The sequence below is a fragment of the Anabrus simplex genome, chromosome 3 (assembly GCF_040414725.1).
Source record: "Anabrus simplex isolate iqAnaSimp1 chromosome 3, ASM4041472v1, whole genome shotgun sequence".
NCBI lineage: Eukaryota > Metazoa > Arthropoda > Insecta > Orthoptera > Tettigoniidae > Anabrus > Anabrus simplex.
Window position 1 is genome coordinate 363,696,288 of NC_090267.1, and position 18,762 is coordinate 363,715,049.

Genomic DNA, 18,762 nt, shown 5'->3' on the forward strand with positions numbered 1-18,762 from the left:
TCTATCTTGCGGGCAGTTATGTTGCTTACACCTCCGTGGTAAAGCGATTGTAAAGAATTGCTCTAGTTGTTAAGAGTTACAGGATCACTGTAAGCTGGAACATGACGAGATGACTCACGTTCTGAAACGAGTTTCCATAGTGACAGCGTGCGCCATTCAAACGGACATATCACGCTTATCATCCATCCTGATGTGGAACGTAGCAGTTAAATTTTATTGGTTAATTAATTCCTCCTAGCTGTCGGAACGCCCACCGGGCAGGCGGGCCGATGTTATTGGACTGTACTTAACCAAGTGTTCCCAGAACGGTAGTTTCAAGCCGAAACTACTCCTATTTTTTATCGTTTCACTACCTCTTTGTCTTTTTCTACCTTTTCTCCCAGGACTCTTAAATTTAAATTTATTATCACACCTTTAGCATAGTAACACATATTAGTGTCGTGTATGACACAATCAAAGGCGGCTATGAATATAGGGGTGAGGGGACTATGATTCCTAATGAGAAAATATCTACTTTGTGCGTGCTCAATGGATAGTTCTCTCTTCCTTTTGCTTTAACACGGTCTGGATGGAAGATTTTGATTAATTACTTGTAGCCTAAAATGGCGGGGAACGTCTGACTTCACACTGAGTGATCTATCTGCTGTCTCATCGGCGCGAGCATGAGCAAGCGTTTCCACAATTTTCAGTCTCTTTTCGTTCGCATGAGATGTTTCTCTCGCCGTAGGGGTTCGACTGAATTGTAAAATAGGAATATTCTCTCACATAGGCCCTACTCACTGCCTGAATTCTTTTAAAAGTATTTCGGATATACGCGAACATTTCTGCATTATTATTATTATTATTATTATTATTATTATTATTATTATTATTATTATTATTATTATTATTATTATTATTATTATTATTATTATTATTATTATATTTTTGGTTTAACGTCCCACTAACTAGCATTTTTCGATGTTCGGAGACTCCGAGGAACCGGAATTTCTTTCGACAAGAGACTGGCATAATTGACCACTTTGAGAAACCATTGCACAGAGACGAGATTCAATCTACCAGCACAGGCTCGGAAGAGTAGCGCCCCAACCAGTGGCGTAGTAAAGAACTGAAGATGGGGAAGGATCATCCCTACCTTTCATGCAACATATTTGTGACACATAAGCTTGGGTTGGCAGCATCTGAGGATTCACAAATTATGGGAGCGACGCCTAGTTAAGATTATTTTCTCCGTATTTTCTACTAATTCATGATTTTTGTAATTTCTTTTTCTTGTTGGGAAAATCAGAAATTTTAGTTTACTCATTTGGAATTGACTTTCAAACTGAGCTAGTAGATACTAAAACCATAGGCTGACTGAGCTCTCAATAAGCATTGTTATATGGTAGATGTATAGGCTAGGTGGAGCTGACTACAATATACACCAGGGCATCTGAAACGCCCAAAATCTCACGCGTGCAGACAGTGGCTCAGAGTTCCTGTGCACAGTGCATCGGTCGCACTCGACTCGACTCGGCTCGGCTCGGACCAACACTTCGTCTCTGGGCTACTCGGCTAAGCTCGGCTCAACTCGGCTCGGATTTGGAGCGCTGCGGTTCAAGTGAGGAGAAGGGAGACAGGGGGAGCGAGCGAGACAGGCGTGGGGAAAGAGAGAGAGAGAGAGAGAGAGAGAGCGCTATTGCTCCAAATCGAGGTGTGGGGGTCTGAGAGAAAAGTAATCATTCGCTGAATCGGACGCAGGCCAGAAATCTTTTTTTAAATATGTTCTAATTTCTGTAAGTTCAGTTTGATGATATAGCCACAGGGATTGTATATGTATAAATAATCTTTAATGATAAAGTTTTTGATAGAAACACCAACTTATTTACTTCACTGTCGCGCTCGTAACTCCAGGTATAGATTGTTTCTTCATGGTTAAAATCTGATATGTTTGAAAATGTTTCTGTAAGACTGGAGAGGGCTTTAGCCGGGTGAGCCCCACTCTACCGTCTTGAACCACTGAGCCCCGCCGAAAGCTTAAGGCTAAATATATTTGTAAAGACCAGAAGCCTTCCTTCTTCATACAAAAATATTTTCTAGCAAAGCATTGTACTTGCTTCTTCTACGGATCAGTGGTAGGGTGTTGGCCTCAGGACCACAAGATCGTGGGTTTAAGACCAGCAGAGGTTGTGAGATTTACCAGGTGTATGCATAAGTCGTTACCGGTTTCACTACGAGATGGCGCCAGCGAACAGTACGCAGCGTATGAATTTGACACATACGTCAGTTTTTTCATCTGACATTAACCTACAAACACACACGAATTGAGTCCGCCAAACACTAGCGGCTGTGTTCATTGATCATGTCGACGTTTGTGTCTGAAAAAGAACACTCGCAGCACGCATTGCTTTTCTTATTTAATCAAACGAAACAGGCTGTGGAAAGTCATCGTTTGCTGGTAGAAACAAGCTCCATCGATTAGAACGTGTGAGACATGGTTTGGACAATTTAAACGTGGTGATTTTAATGTGAAAGACAGCGCGCTCTGGTAGACCACAAAAGTGCTAAGACGAACAATTGCCCGACGAAACCGTTAATGCATAACTTAACTGTATCGCCAACAAATGATTAAATCACGCATTGATCGAAAGACGGCCGGAATGGACCAGAAGACATGGCAAAGTGATTTTGTTACACGACAATGCGCCGTCTCACACAGCAAAACCAGACACCTTCAAATCGCTTGGATGGGACATCCTTCCGCATCCGCCGTACTTCCCCGACCAGGCGCCATCTATTACCTCTTCGCATCAACGGGGCACGCGCTCGCACAGCAGCACTTAAGCAACTTCCACGAAGTTGAAAAATGGCTCGACGAATGGTTTACCGCAAAAGACAAGCAATTTTTCTGGCATGGTATTCATAACTTATTTGAAAGATGGGCGAAGTGTGTAGAAGCTGATGGCCAATATTTTGAATAAATAAGAAATGAATTTCCCTTGAAAATTACGTGTTTTCTTTACTACAAAAACCGGCAATAACTTATACATACACCTGGTATTAAGGGCAGATGGAAGTTCATTCGATATTCCATGCCGTACGATGTCGGCATGTCGTGGCACATTCAGTGCTTTCCAATAGGCATTTTGACATTACACCATTTGGGCTGCCTGTATGTCAATTTTGACGTTCCATTTTTCTCAAGCAGTGGACAATGAAAGCGGAACTCTATCGGGCGACATAATGGTATATGTATATTGAGTACTCAGCCCGGAGTCTAGCTGGAACCTCGACAGTTCTGTCGTCAGCTGTTATACACGACCTAGACATCACTGAAGATGTGTACTAGGGAAATGAGGAGCGAGGTAGTTTTCCGTTGCTTTCCTGACCAAGCCAGAATTTGCTATTGCATATCAGTCTGCCAAGCCCACTGAAATGCACGCATTGACCGACCTTAGGAGAAGGTTTCGAAACAGGGACAGGCTGCACAATAAACGGTATTACTAGCATCGCACATACCTCAGTCACTTTCATATTGTCAAAGCCAAGGATGAGAATGAGGCAGATCAATGACATAATGGTAAACTTTTAATATATCGGATAAACACCGAATGAATGATCAGGGAACTTTTATATGCTGACACTAAGAATACTAGGCATGAGGGGGTAATATAGGTCTTACTCAATATAAAAATCTTCATCAATTTATGTCGATAAGAGTGTCCGTTTTGAGAAAATCACTGTTTGTACTGAAAATATATTAATTATTTTGTTTATGGAACTATTTATGTCTTAACTTAAAAAGGAGAACGATGAAATACAGCATACATGAGACAGCTTGCCTTCGGCAGATAGCGGATTCGAATCCCACCGTCGGCAGCCCTGAAGATGGTTTTCAGTGGTTTCCCATTTTCACACCCGCAAATGCTGGGACTGTACCTAATTGAGGCCACGGCCGATTCCTTCTCATTTCTAGCCCTTTCCTATCCCATTGTCACCATAAGACCATTCTGTGTCGGTGCGACATAAAGCGGCTTGTAAAAACAAATAAGGCACCAAACTGTTAGTGAGTGGACGTTGAATGAATATACGAATACTTCGCTTGTTACTGATACACATTTCTTGCCAAAATAGCTCCAAAAATAGTATGGTTCAGCAATCAATTCCCTAATATCATTATAATACAGTTTAAAAAAAGATGACATGGAAAAGTAGGGCTGTGAAGTAGAAGATGCCATCCAGGTAGTGAGATCCGGAAGTAAAGCCAGGCTAATCTGAGGTCCCGTGATTGCAAATTTGATTCTCAATTTAGTGGAAGTAGTAGTTTTATCAGGTCTGTATCGTGTTCAAATATTTCAGCTGACGGTAAAGTTGCGTCATGACCTCGCCAGGGGAGTGGTGGAGACTAAACATTACACTGCCCCGCATGATGTCAACAGCTCAAGGTCTCTCCTCCAGGAGGGTATTTACAGCACGTGCGTCGCCTGCGGTTGCACTCCACCTTCACTGCTCCAGAAATGATGATCGCCACCGAGTTTTTGTACCTCCCATCCTTGCTCAACATCACCGACGGATACTTGCAGAAGCAATAAACTTAGACCATTTTCAGTACTTGAGGGCAGACTTCTTCCCTTTTGCCCCATTTCCATTCTATATTTACTTTAGAAAGCTTTATAATACAAGATACGACAGAAAAATTGACGGCTTCTGATTTAAAATACTACGCATATTATTATTATTATTATTATTATTATTATTATTATTATTATTATTATTATTATTATTATTATTATTAATATTGAACACGAGACTGGACAAGTGGGTTACTTTAAATACTTAGACCGGGTAAATTGGCCGTGTTATTAGAGGCGTGCAGCTGTCAGCTTGCATCCGGGAGATAGTGGGTTCGAATCCCACTGTCGGCAGTCCTGAAGATGCTTTTCATTGGTTTTCCATTTTCACACGAGACAAATTCTGGGGCTGTACCTTAATTAAGGCTACGACCGCTGCTTCCCCACTCCTGGCCTTTCCTATCCCATCGTCACCATAAGACCTCTTTGTGTCCGTGCAACGTAAAGCAAATAATAATAATAATAATAATAATAAACAGTTAGAATAGTATTTTTCCAAGAAGGCAGTAGAGTAAGCAAAATTAAAATACAGCTGTAAGGATGAAGTGCATTCTTGGACAAGGTTCTCTTGACATCGACTTTTGTGTACGGAAGTGAAAGCTTGGTGAATTCGCGATATTCGTAAATTGGAGGTAACAGAAATGAAGGCAGCCAGAATGACTGCTAGCATAAATAGGTGGGAACAATTACAGGTGGGTACTTGGAATGAGACGAAATTAAGAATTAACTCTGGGGATGATGTTATAATAATAAACCTCTTATGGTGGTGGTCCCACCGTCCAATCCAGTCTATCCACTTATTTTCATCCATCGAGTTCAAACCTAACTGTCTATTTCATTATTTTGAATACCATCCTGCCATTGATCGTGCCTGTTTGTTCCATTGTTCATTCTCTCTACCGTCACCACGAACTATTTATTTATTTGTCATAAGTCTGTACAGAGTTGTTCTCCATTTTCACAGACACTATACATAGGTGTACATAAATACCTGGATGAGTTTTTTTAAATGAATGATTCCATGACCGAATTAAATTGTCATGCATGCATGAATAAATGAATAAACACTTATCTCCCAGTCACGGATAGCCACCAACTGAGGAGAGAGCATTCGGTTCGCACCACGAACCTACCACGCTGGCGTAGCAGGGGGAGAGGTGATACTCCCACGTGGCGCGTCCCAGGTGCCGGATAGGGAGGTCCTAACCGCTTGCCGGCGGACTTGAGGGAAATAAAATACCTCTCGCGGACCAAACACACAACCCCCTGTGGTTGGGGGACGCAGACTAAGAATACTGTACACCCACAGTATCCCCTGCCTGTCGTAAGAGGCGACTAAAATGGGCGACCAAGGGATGATCAAATTAGAACCATAATACTACCACCACGCAGGGAACACCATGGGTCGCTTTTACTTGCGCGTAGAACCACTATGTTAAGTACACAGTAGGTTTGTGATTAGTAGCGACAGTGTGTGCTCAGGATGCATTTTACAGTACCTGTGATTCGTACCACTATATCAGCGACACCATGGGTCTGCCTTGCCTATTATTAGTACCCATTATGCGAGAAACACCAGGGATAGTACGAGTGCCTGTGATTGGTATACACCTATGTGAGAAACCATAGGTTTGCGCTGCCTGTAAATGGTGCGAAACACCATAGGTCTTTGTTACATATCCGCATTACATTACCCGTGAATAGTACCATAATGTGTGGAATACCGCGAGTCTACGCTACTTTTGATCAGTACCGCACCATACAAACACCATGGCTCTACTTTCCTAGCGATAAGTATCATTATGAGGGGCCGATGACCTGGATTTTGGACTCGTTTAGACTACAAGCATCATCGATTTAGTATTGTGCTTTAGAAGCAGTCCCTTGGTCAGTTTAACGCTAGTTTCTGGGAATGTGAGGCAATGCGGGTCAGATCCACTGATTGTTTTAACTTCATATCCATCCATTCATTCTTCGTCCTCACGTTTTGAATTCTGGTCAGTAGAGGATTATGGGTTTTTAATTGTCCTTACATTTCGTATCATATAGTGCCATTAGGGGCCGATGACCTAGATGTTAGGACCCTTTAAACAACAACCATCATCATCATCATCATCATCATCATCATCATCATCATCATCATCTCTACCGTCATGTCTGTTATTTCCAACTTACAAATAAGATATCCTGAGTCACCCTACTTTCACTCCTGTACAACTAAGTCGGCTTAAAAACAGACCGATGTAAATATAGTTTCATCCGGACGAATTATTATTATTCATATCGAGGTCGAGTCAGCCTACGCGAGTACATATGGCTGGTCGCTTGGTAGGCAAAGGCCCAAGGCTGTAGGGCCATGGGGGTATTATTATTCAAAGCAGATAGTGTGTGGTCGGTTCTGTACTACATTAGGATTAATAAAAGTCGAGGTTTGTGGTTCAAGTCCCGGGAGGGAAATGACTGCAAAGACACAATACAACCTTCATGGTACTTAAGCGTCCCTTTCAGCATATTAAGTTACAAGGTTTCTGAGTGTCTTTTATTTTCCCCTACTCTTGATCTGGGCTTGATCACGGCTCGCTCAATCTGACCTCCTGTCTAGAAGGTCGTGAATTTGTATCTTGGAATGTATCAGATTTTCACCTTCATTTCTGTCTATGTTGGTCAGGCAGCGTTGGAATAGTCAAACCTCTTCCTCGTTATTTTCTGAGTTGAGTTAAGAGAGAATGGTTGCTTAGTTAACTTCCTCTTAGAACTATCACTACCAGCCCGATATCTTCTAGAGTGGAAAGACTGTCTAGTTTACTTCCCCCTCTCCCTTCAAAAAAAAAAAAAAAACATTCCACCATATCTCCAATATCTGCGGAGTATGGTTGCTTAGTTAACACCCTTTTAAAACAATAACCACCACCGCTCATCTACAACAATAACCACCATAATGCCATCAAGATGTAAGTGTATGACGGCCTAGTTTACCTTTAACCCAATATACCACCACCATCACCACATCTCGTAGATCGAAAAAAATGTCAAGCAAAACTCTCTAATTTTGCCTATGAACAAGCCTGAAGGATGGACCTAAGGCACTAATTTTATGAACCCATTGCCACACCAGAGTGAAACGCTGGTTACTTCACGATTGTTAAAGACTAAAGAGCTAGAAAACTTTCATTTTCTGTTTACAGTGTATGATATTCTTAATCGATGGAAATAAATTATTGTTCACTAATGCGAACTTAATTTTTGATTATAAAAACCAAAGACAGACATCTATAGCAAGTGGAGGTACATATCTTCCCTAGTAAACTGATAGCAGAGGTGTCTTCAGTATTGGTTGGTTTCACCAGATCTACCAAATGTTCTTATGTTCACAAAAATATTATTGTGTGTATATGACCTTATATTTCCTAACATCCAAAGATTAACTTGTAAGTAACTCTTTTGAATTCATGAAGTCCACAGGAAATTTTGTAATTCACTTTACTTTTTCTTACGATTTGATTTACGTCACGCCGATACAGGTACGTCTTATGGCGGCGATTGGATAGGAAAGGGCTAGGAATGGGAGTGGCCTTAATGCCTGGTGTGAAAATGGGAAACCACGGAAAACTATATTCAGGCCTGCCGAAAGTGAGGTTCGAAGCCACCATCTCCCGAATGCTAGCTGATAGCTACGTGGGCCAAACCGCGCTGCCACTTGTTCGGTAATAACTTTTCTTTTCAATCACTTAGCCAAGGAACCCACACCACTCACTCCACCAAACTCCCATTTCAAGCACATTTTCAATACCCTAACGTCTCCTGGCCAGAGAGAGGACGTCACCCTGTAGGTGGCCTTTCTCACCCCTTCAGGGTGGGAAATGAAAGCATCGTAAGGAGCAGCAGCTGCAATATCTCAACAGCATACTTGCCACTGTCGTTCAGATATGTGGTATTACAACTGATAAGCCCGCTGTCACACTGAGTGAAACTCCGAATATTCCGCTGTTGGAAAATAATCAATTTCTGTTGACATGTGGTTCTCAATCGGTGAAATTAAATTATGGTAGTATACTCGGAACATTAAAAAAATAAGAAGTACGTCATTTTCCTGATTTATGTCGCATGATCTTAATATCACTTACAAACAGATAGCACGTAGCTCTCTCCGCATCAGAGCAAGAAGAGCAAGTGTTTCTCTCTTCCTAATATTTCTGCAATGTGCTCAGCGTGCTGTGACTAATGTACGGAATGCAGTAAGTGAACATTATTTGGAAGGTGTGTGTGATATATTGATCAGAGAGGAGGAGGGCCTGGCATGGCGAAACCTCTCGGCGGTCAATGAGAGCAACAAGAGTTCGACTCGGCTCACTTTCCACCACATAGCTGCACATAGCAAGAGAATGGCACCTGCTTCGCCCGCGTTACCTTGGAAACTTTCGGAGCCAATGTGAGCCTGAATATGGGTCACAGACAGCGCGGGCGTACTCAGTGTTCACCTCAAGTCGCCGTACGACACAGTCTCTTGAGGTTTAGTTCACTAGCTGTTCTGTACCCATCGTTGACCGGTTAGTTTTTGCCAATGCCTGCATCAGTGCCATCTAGTGGAAATGAGTGGTCGCAGAAGAGACAGGACAATCCTCAGTATTGTTATAGTTGTCCAGTTTTATGGGCTTAGGCCATCGTAGGTTATAGTTCGCCTGGCGGCAATGATCGTTAAGGCGTGAAGTCTCTATATGTACCGTTGTTAGCCAGTTCGACTCCTGTTGGTGAAATAAATTTTCACAGTCAGAATGTTGGCCGCCAGGGGAGGAGAGGTTGTGGTATACAATTTCTAATAAATAAATTGCCTGCCAAAAGCCTGGAGACACTGTTAATTGCGATTCGTCCGTCAGATGGAGGCGTTAAAACTTGAGCAGAACCCTTGGTGTTATTCGACAGGAGTAAGCTATGTGCCGATATCGGGTCACACTCTACCTCATTAAAACACACACACACACACACACACACACACACACAGGGAGAGAGAGAGAGAGAGAGATAGATAGATAGATAGATAGATAGATATGGATGCGCAGGTCACCCATGGGAGACAAATAGACCTACACCAGGCGAGCCGAATATGTCCTCGGACATCGGCACTAATAGCCATACGATGAATTAAATCGTAGATTATGACGTTTAGTATTCTTCCGACTCAGCGATATTCCAAACCAAACCCCATGGCACTACAGCCCTTGAAGAGTCTTGGCCTACCAAGGGACCGCTGCTCAGCCCGAAGGCCTGCAGATTACAAGGTGTCGTGTGGTCAGCACGACGAATCCTCTCGGCTGTTATTGTTGGCTTTCTAGACCGGGGCCGCTATCTCACCGTCTGATAGCTCCTCAATTCTAATCACGTAAGCTGAGTGGATCTCGAACCAGCCCTCAGGTCCAGGTAAAAAATCCCTGACCTGGACGGGAATCGAACCTGGGGCCTTTGGGTAGGAGGCAGGCACGCTACCCCTACACCACGGGGCCCGCAAAATGGAATTGAGCCAACGGCACGTGGTATTCGCAAGCGGTCACCCATCCAAGTACTGACCACGCTCAATGTTGCTTAACTGCGGTGATCGGACGAGAACTGGTGTATTCAACATGGTATGGCCGTTGGCCTCAGCGATATTTTTTTTTTGCTAGGGGCTTTACGTCGCACTGACACAGATAGGTCTTATGGCGACGATGGGATAGGATAGGCCTAGGAGTTGGAAGGAAGCGGCCGTGGCCTTAATTAAGGTACAGCCCCAGCATTTGCCTGGTGTGAAAATGGGAAACCACGGAAAACCATCTTCAGGGCTGCCGACAGTGGGATTCGAACCCCCTATCTCCCGGATGCAAGCTCACAGCCGCGTGCCTCTACGCGCACGGCCAACTCGCCCGGTCTCAGCGATATTAGTGAATCCGAATTCAAGGGAGTCTTTCATTTGCTCCTTTCATAGACTCCCTTTTCTCTTAGTCTTCCGTGTGTTCATACTAATTTTGATTGGCATCTTCAATATCTGACAAATATTGGCTGATAACAATGTGGTTTTGCACCGTACATAAACTGTCATATCACGAGACCCTCATCGCCAGTTACCTCGTTACTACAACGGCTGATACATATTTCCTTAGAAGTGATGCTTGCCGCTGATGGACTTAACAAAAAAAAAAACACAAAAAAACAAAAAAACAAAAAAAAAACTTCTGTTATAGCTCGTACAGTAAACCTGAATGATGCCTAAAAATCGGAAATAATATTTTGTAACATTTATATTATGTACCCTGCCTGTTGCTATTTTTCGATGGATGCAACTGTCTCATGGCACAGGCCAGGATACTGTAGAACGTAACTTCTACCGAAAAACGGAAGAGGGGAATTATTTGACGACACCTCATCTGTAGAGTAGGTGTCGGGCTGAGCAGCATTCACTTTGCAGCTTACGGCCCATCAGTGTCATAGCGTTTAGTTTCTTGGTTTGGTGTTCTCCGCAATAACGAAATTGTGTCGTGAATAACTTACAAAAAATAAAGGACACATTCTCTCGAACACATCAATATGGGCGAGTGCGTGTATTGCAGGGAAGGCTCCGACTCGGCAGTTTGGAGTTTAATGTAGTAGCTCTTATCGTGCACACAAGCCACAGTTTTAGGTGGAATACGAACCACTGGAGTGTCACTTTCAGTTCGAAAAGTCCCACTCACTGACCAGGGTCAAGATAAACTATTGGACAGCCTCTGAATCCGGCAGAGCTACTGAACTTCAAGGCTGACCATCCCAGAGCCGAATTATCAGTCTCCACTACGATACCAATTGTGTAAAGCTCCCTGCTTTCATCTTTCGCACTATTTTTATCTTTTATGACTGACGTCCCTTCGTCACTCGTGCTCTTTCCCAACTACGACAAGGGCTCCAAACAGTAGTTACAAAATCAACGTGGCCCAATATCTCGAAGGAGGACCAAAACTTCTTTTTAGTTACTGTTACTGGTTTTTACATCACCCCGTCAACTTTTACTGTTTTCGAAGACACCGAGGTGCACGAATTTTGTCCCATAGGAGCTTTTCTACTTACAAGTAAACGTACCGACTGGAGGCTGACGGGATCGAACCTACTAACTTGGGGTCAGAAGCCCAGAGCTCAACAGTCTGAGCCACTCAGTCAGGCTCATAACTTTACAAATAACTTTGATATTTAACCTACTAGGAATGCTTAAAACATGTTATCCACTTATTATCAGCACGACAGTTTTGTACGAAGTGGTCAGATTTGATTTCTGTCTGTTCCTTTGTGATGTAACACGTTCATGATCTGGAGAATGACTGGGTGCCCGATAGCTCTTTGAAGCCACTACGGCACAGTAGGACTGTGTTTTAGGTTAGCAACCCTATTTAAAGATCATATAACAAAATAGACCCCGAGGGCATCATTAGAGCTGGAGTTGGTTTAATTACTTCTCACTGTATAGCAAGTAATTTGGTCGTGATGAGACAGGTGGGTCGGGCCCGCCACGTCACCACCTGTCAGCAGGGTAACGTTTACTAGCTAGCCAGCCTCCGAGTTCGTTCTCAACGAACACCGAAGGAACAAACTTATTTCTGTAAATTCCTTACAGTTTTACTCTTGCAGGCGTTTCCACTTACCAACAGTTGGCTGTTCTCAGGTACCACATATTTTTATCCTGCCAGTCTTATTCGGATAGACTTCTCCTTTGCATAGCTTCAGCAATTGTTCCACTCCAGGCTGCTCTTGGTCTCCCTGGTGGAGACCAGTTGAGCAAACGCTATAGTCATCGCTTTTCCTCCATCCGTCGGACATGTCCAGACCATCTGTGCTCGAATATCAGTTCTAACCGTAACCGGTTCTTCCACATCCATCTCTATTCTATTTCTACCTATTTCCACAGCCTTAGTCTGTGTATAAAGTGAAGCTGCGAGGCGCGAGACGAGGAGAGCGGAGAGGAGAGCCGAGAGTCCTTAAGGGGCCCATTCACAGTCGAGCGGGTTGGCGAGCCGGTTCGTGACCTTGGTCGCACTGACCGGCTCGAAGGTGTATGGGGGGTTGTTGAGGGTTGGGCTCGAGGTTGGGTCCGTGTTGGGGGTTCGACTGCTAAACCAGCGAACCCGACCGGTTCGCCAACCCGTCAGTGTGTGTATGGCCACTACCTGACCGGCTCACTGTGGTTTCGTCTGTAGCTTAATTTGGTTTCTGTGTGAGTTAATTAGGCCTACCTCAAATAACTGACTTTTGAGAATAATAAGCAGTTCCGGGAAGAATTTATTGAAATGTACCGGGCGAGTCCTGGAGCTTTCCCATCCTTGCGTCACGCAATACCTTCCATGTGTTAGTGCGACATTCGAACACTAATAATGATAACAACAACAACAATAATAATAGTAATAATAGTAATTTGAAGAAGAATCCATGGTCTCCCGATACTCTCGTACAAATAATATTAGCCTATAGACCATTGTGCTATGACATATATGACTCTCGCGGCTCTGCACTTCACTTGTTAATACTGTTAGTATGTATCATACATTACTACAGCAGTGGAATTTTCTGTATTTCATAATTAGTAGTGAAATAACATTTCCCAAACTAATCACTTTCAAAATAATATTGAGTTTGTTTTATAAAACCGGTCTAGAAAGTCAAGAATAACGGCCGAGAGGATTCGTCGTGCTGACCACACGACACCTCGTAATCTGCAGGCCTTCGGGCTGAGCAGCGGTCGCTTGGTAGGCCAAGGTCCTTCAAGGGCTGTAGTGCCATGGGGTTTGGTTTTTTTGGTTTGGTTTGTTTTATAAAAACGATCTTATAATACATCACAATCGAAATTGTGTAGGCCCACTTACGTGCAAATATTCCGACTGCAACGTATCGAAGATTGCCCAACACGTCTCAGGAATGATTTTTCCAAGTAGCTGAGGAGATATTACACTAAATTTCAGGTCTTCATAACTTTTCCCTGTCGCTAGAAATCGCAATGTTACAATTAACCTCTCTTCAGCACAGATGGTATCTCTCATGTGTGTCTCCTGTTTCTCTATGTTTGGCCGAATCAACTCCAACAATTGTTCGCAAAAACTGTCGCTATCCGTACGCAGAAAGTTCTTATAATCTGCAGGTTCTTGTACGCACAGAGTTCTTAATAGGCTAACGTGTGAAAATCCTAGTTTATCTCTCAACCATTCCTTCATTCACACACGTTTCTTCTTCTTTACTTCATCATTGCACAAATTCTGCAACAGCTACAGCCACTTTGGAATGTTTTCGTTGGGCCATAACAAAAACTTTTTTTGCTAGTGGTTTTACGTCGCACCGACACAGATAGGTCTTATGGTGACGATGGGATAGGAAAGGCCTAGGAGTTGGAAGGAAGCGGCCGTGGCCTTAATTAAGGTACAGTCCCAGCATTTGCCCCGTGTGAAAATGGAAAACCAAGGGAAAATCATCTTCAGGGCTGCCGACAGTGGGATTCGAACCCACTTTCTCTATAACAAAAACTAGGCAATGCACATAGACCTACTATTTGCAATACAGACCGGCGGACTGGTCCGCCAACGGGTTCGCCAGTGTATGGTCACCGTCGAGCCAGTCGGGTTCGGGGTGTGGATTTTATACATGGACGGGCTCGCCAACCGGCTCGACTGTGAATGGGCCCCTTATTAGTGTTTATAGTAGAGCGGTCCTATGCGCAAATAAGAAGGGACTGTCCAACGTCATAGTCAGTTTACTGAATCTAATCGCAACTTAGAGAGTGTGTTGTAGGAATGCCGTGATCACAAATTTAAAGAAAATTTAAAATCTTGTAGTTTGAAAAAAACAAAAACAAAAACAAATATCACTTAATATCGAGATATATTTTGTTTTCAAAATATCGACATATCGATACTTCACAACAAAGCTATCAGATTCTGAAGATGATTGGGATCAGATACATAAAAAGAATTATCTACAGTATGTATAAAAAAAAGTTTGCAGTGATAAGAATTGGGGGCTTTGCAAAAGAAGCAGCACTCCAGAAAAGACTGTGGCAAGGCTGCAGTTTTCTCCCACCCCCTTTTCAGCGTTTATGCAAAACAGGCGGTAAGGGAAATCAGAAAGGAACTTGGAAAGGGAATCACGATTCAAGGAGAAGAAATCAAAGCCCTGAGATGATATTTTTATTCTATCTGAGTCCGCAGAACATCTGAGGAAATTGCTGAATGGTATGGACTGTCTTGGAAAAAGAGTACAAGATGGAAATATATAAGTACAAAACAAAAGTAATGGTTTGCAGTCGAACGAAGTCAGGTGATGCAGGAAATATTAGATCAGGAAATGAAGTCTTGAAGGAAGTGGATGAATATTGTTACTTGGGTAGTAAAATAACTAACGATGGCAGACGTAAGGGCATAAAATGCAGGTGGCCCAAGCAAGCTAGGCCTTTCTTAAGCGAAGAAATTTGCTCACTTCGAACATTGAAATAGGAATTAGAAGGATGTTTTGGAAGACTCTCGTCTGGAGTGCGGCATTGTATCGAAGTGAATCATGAACGATAGTTAGCCCAGAAAGAAAGAGAATAGGAGCTTTTGAAATGTGGTGTTACAGAAGAATGTTGAAGGTGAGATGGGTAGATCGAATCACGAATGAAGAGATACTGAATCAAATTGGTGAGAGGAGATCGATTTTAATAAATTTGACCAGAAGACGACATAGAACGATAGGACACATCTTAAGACTCCCAGGACTTGTTTAGTTGGATTCATTTTGCTATTAGTTTTACGTCGCACCGACACAGACAGGTCTTATGACAACGATGGGACTTCGTAGGAAAGACCTAGGAATGGGAAGGACGCGGCCGTGGCCTTAATTAACAGCCCCAGCATTTGCTTGGTGTGAAAATAGGGTAACCACGGAAAACCATCTTCAGGGCTGTCGACAGTGGTGTTCGAACCCACTGTCTCCCAGATGCAAGCTCACAGCTGCGTGCCCACGATAGGGTGGCATGGAGAGCTGCATCAAACCACTCTTTGGACTGATGAATCAAACATCGATACTTTAGTATATTGGAACGTCCCTAGCCCCAACCGAGGATATTATCTGCCTCAGTGGTGGAAACGCTAGACTCTTTATTTTTAAAATACCTAACACGCAGTTACATACCGTACATTAAAACTTGTGACCTTGACCCCTACGCGGCTCCAGTCAATTAAAAAAGATTTCATACATGCTGGAAAGGATACAAATGCATGACGTCCGACGACCGGATTATGCGTAGACAAATGACGTAAAAACCTCTTTAAATAGCAAGGCAATATCATGGGTATTACGCACGGATAGAGGTGGTACAAGCTATGTGAGACTCATAACTATAGACTAGGAAATAAATGAAAAAACAATTGTGTACTTCCTAGTGATCTTTAAATTAATAAATCTTATTCTCTTATCTTCTAAGAAGTCCGGCTCCTTGCGTGCTGGCCTTTGGTCCAACGGGTCCTTGTTTCGATTCCCGGCCGGGTTGGAGATTTTAACCTTCATTGGTTAATTCCGATGGCTCGGGGGGGGGGGGGCCTGGCTGTGGGCTGTGTATGTGCCGTTTTCAGCATTAGAATTCGTTATACAGAGGGTCCCATTCACACGGACGTGCAGGTCGCCTATAAGGTGTCAACGCGAAAGACCTGACGGAGGCCACACACCATTATTATTATTATTATTATTATTATTATTATTATTATTATTATTATTATTATCTTCTAGTAAGAGTTATGTGTATTGTTAAATCCTTTTTGAGTTACGAAGAAAATGTACATGAATATTTTAATAGGAAATTGAAATTGAATTGAATTGAATTCTAAATACGCCTTAAGGTAGGTACAATCCTGGCATTTGCCTGGAGGAGAATTGGGAAACCACGAAACCACGAAAAACCACTTCGAGGATGGCTGAGGTGGGAATCGAACCCCACTTTACTCAGTTGACCTCCTGAGGCTGAGTGGACCCCGTTCCTGTCCTCTACCACTTTTTCTAATTTCGTAGCAGAGCCGGGAATCGAACCCGGGCCTCAGCGGATGGGAGCTAATCAGACCGACCAGTGTAAAATAAATAAATAAATAAATAAATAAATAAATAAATAAATAAATAGTCATTCAGACATAGTTTTACAAACATACAAACCCATCTTCGCATTTATTATATTTGCGAGGATAATGCCGTCCATTCCAAAGGTGAACTTCTTGGACCAGGTGACACGTCCTTGAACAGTATAAATCAGGAAGTGACGGGATAAACGCTGACACAGATGAGTTGAGTTTAACCCCGTTTCTGACGAAATGCAAACTGCCGAGTGGCAGTCAATGAAGCGTGCTCTGGTACAGACTAGTAGCATAACCGCAATAACCTCTGAGCACGCGTGGTAATGCGCTTTCCAGCACGGTGTTGCTCAACAAGTGAACGGCCTGTCCCACGGGCAGGATCATATCACGGGCCAACGGAGTCAAGAGTTTCCAATCTGAAACTCTGGAATGCTATTCAATTACTACACTAGTTCGAGAAAATGTTCAGACCAGTGTCTATAACAGCAGCAGCGGCTTCGAGAGCGTGTAATGTCCCCTAATGCCTCTTCACACCTGCCGGGCTGAGTGGCTTAGACGGTAGAACCACAGGCCTAGACCTAGTTGTGAGGTTCGATGCCAGCTCAGTCTGATGGCACAGTAGAACTCCAATTATCCGAAGTAACTGGGGATTAGCATGATCTGGATATTCAGAAATACCGCTACATAAGTGAACTTCAGTGTAACAACATGCTACTGTATTGTTACTACATATATTAAAAGACCTACAGTTCCTGACACAATGAAATATTGAAAGGAACTGTTTACATTGCAGTCATGGGGTACGAGAGGGGGGCGGCTGCTGCAAAGATCATTGCACTGTCATGAAAATCGATTCGGACATATGGAGTTCAAACAATTGGAAGTGTATGGTATTTGTAAGTGCTGAAATACGGAAGCTTCGTGTCTGTAGATACAATATACCGGCAAGTAAACGAAATCTACCAGGACAAAATTCCGGCACCCCAGCGTCTCAGAAAACCGTAAAAGTAGTTCGCGGTACGTACAACTGCCGCCCCCGCGGTGTAAGGCTGGTCCCCACAGTCGGCTGTCCTGAGAATGGTTTCCCGTGGTTTTCCACTCTCCTGCACTAAAGTGAATCCCGGGACAGTTCCTAGTATAGACCACGGCCGCCAACCCTCTCACGTTGTCCGACACAAATCTCCCGGCCTGAGAGACGGCGTCACCGTCTAGGAGGCCCGCCTTCCCCTTCAGGGGAGGAATACAAATAGTACTAGTGTAGGGATAGCGTGTCTTCATCTTACCTGGAGGTATTGAGTTTGATTCCCGGCCAGGTCAGGGATATTTACCTGGATCTGTAAGCTAGTTCGAGGTCCGCTCAATCCACGTAATTACAACTGACGAGCTATCTGATGGTGAGATAGCGGCCGCGGTCTAGAAAGCAAAAAAAAAAAAAAAGGCCGAAAATGTCGTGCTAACCACACGACGTCTCGTAATCTGCTGGCCTTCGGGCTGAGTAGAGGTCGCTTTATAGACCATGGCTCTTCGGGGCTCTTGCGCCATGGGATTTGGCTTTTTGGTACGTAAAATTATTATTATTATTATTATTATTATTATTATTATTATTATTATTATTTTTATATCTCTGTACCTCACTTCTTTCACCGTCCATGCCTTTATAAGGAAGGAAGGAAGGAAGGAAGGAAGGAAGAAAGAAAGAAAGAAGGGAAAAAGAGGAGAGGAATACTGCATGTGAAATGCCCGATTACACCATCCGTTACGTGCAGTTATAAATTTGCGATAAGAAAAGGAAATTCTCATGTGAAAAGAAGTGACAGTAAGCCATAAAGTTATGTAAGATCTCATTATCTCCCAAGTAAACAAAATCACGTGTTCTATACCCACACATGATAGGGGTGAGGGCATAGAATACATCCTTGGTAGCGTGATAGCTGGGTGACATCCTCACCAAGGTGCCCGCTGTTCGAAACCCGCCCAATAAATGTACGCTTTCTGAGAAGGAAAACCACTCCCTGTTGTTCGAACTTCGTGTAAAACTGGAGTTCCCTCGGATGCGATCATGATGTTAACTGTCA

At 43.3% G+C, this 18,762-nt stretch overlaps 1 protein-coding gene and 1 non-coding gene across 2 annotated transcripts in view; both read right to left on the reverse strand.

Annotated features, from left to right (window-relative positions):
• Positions 1 to 18,762, reverse strand: part of Sox15 (Sox box protein 15) — a 744,791-nt gene that overhangs the window by 40,597 nt on the left and 685,432 nt on the right. The gene's annotated exons all lie outside the window — the stretch shown is intronic.
• On the reverse strand, positions 10,124 to 10,242 carry LOC136867505 (5S ribosomal RNA). Its single transcript, XR_010859704.2, has one exon. It is a non-coding gene; the product is annotated as a 5S ribosomal RNA (ribosomal RNA).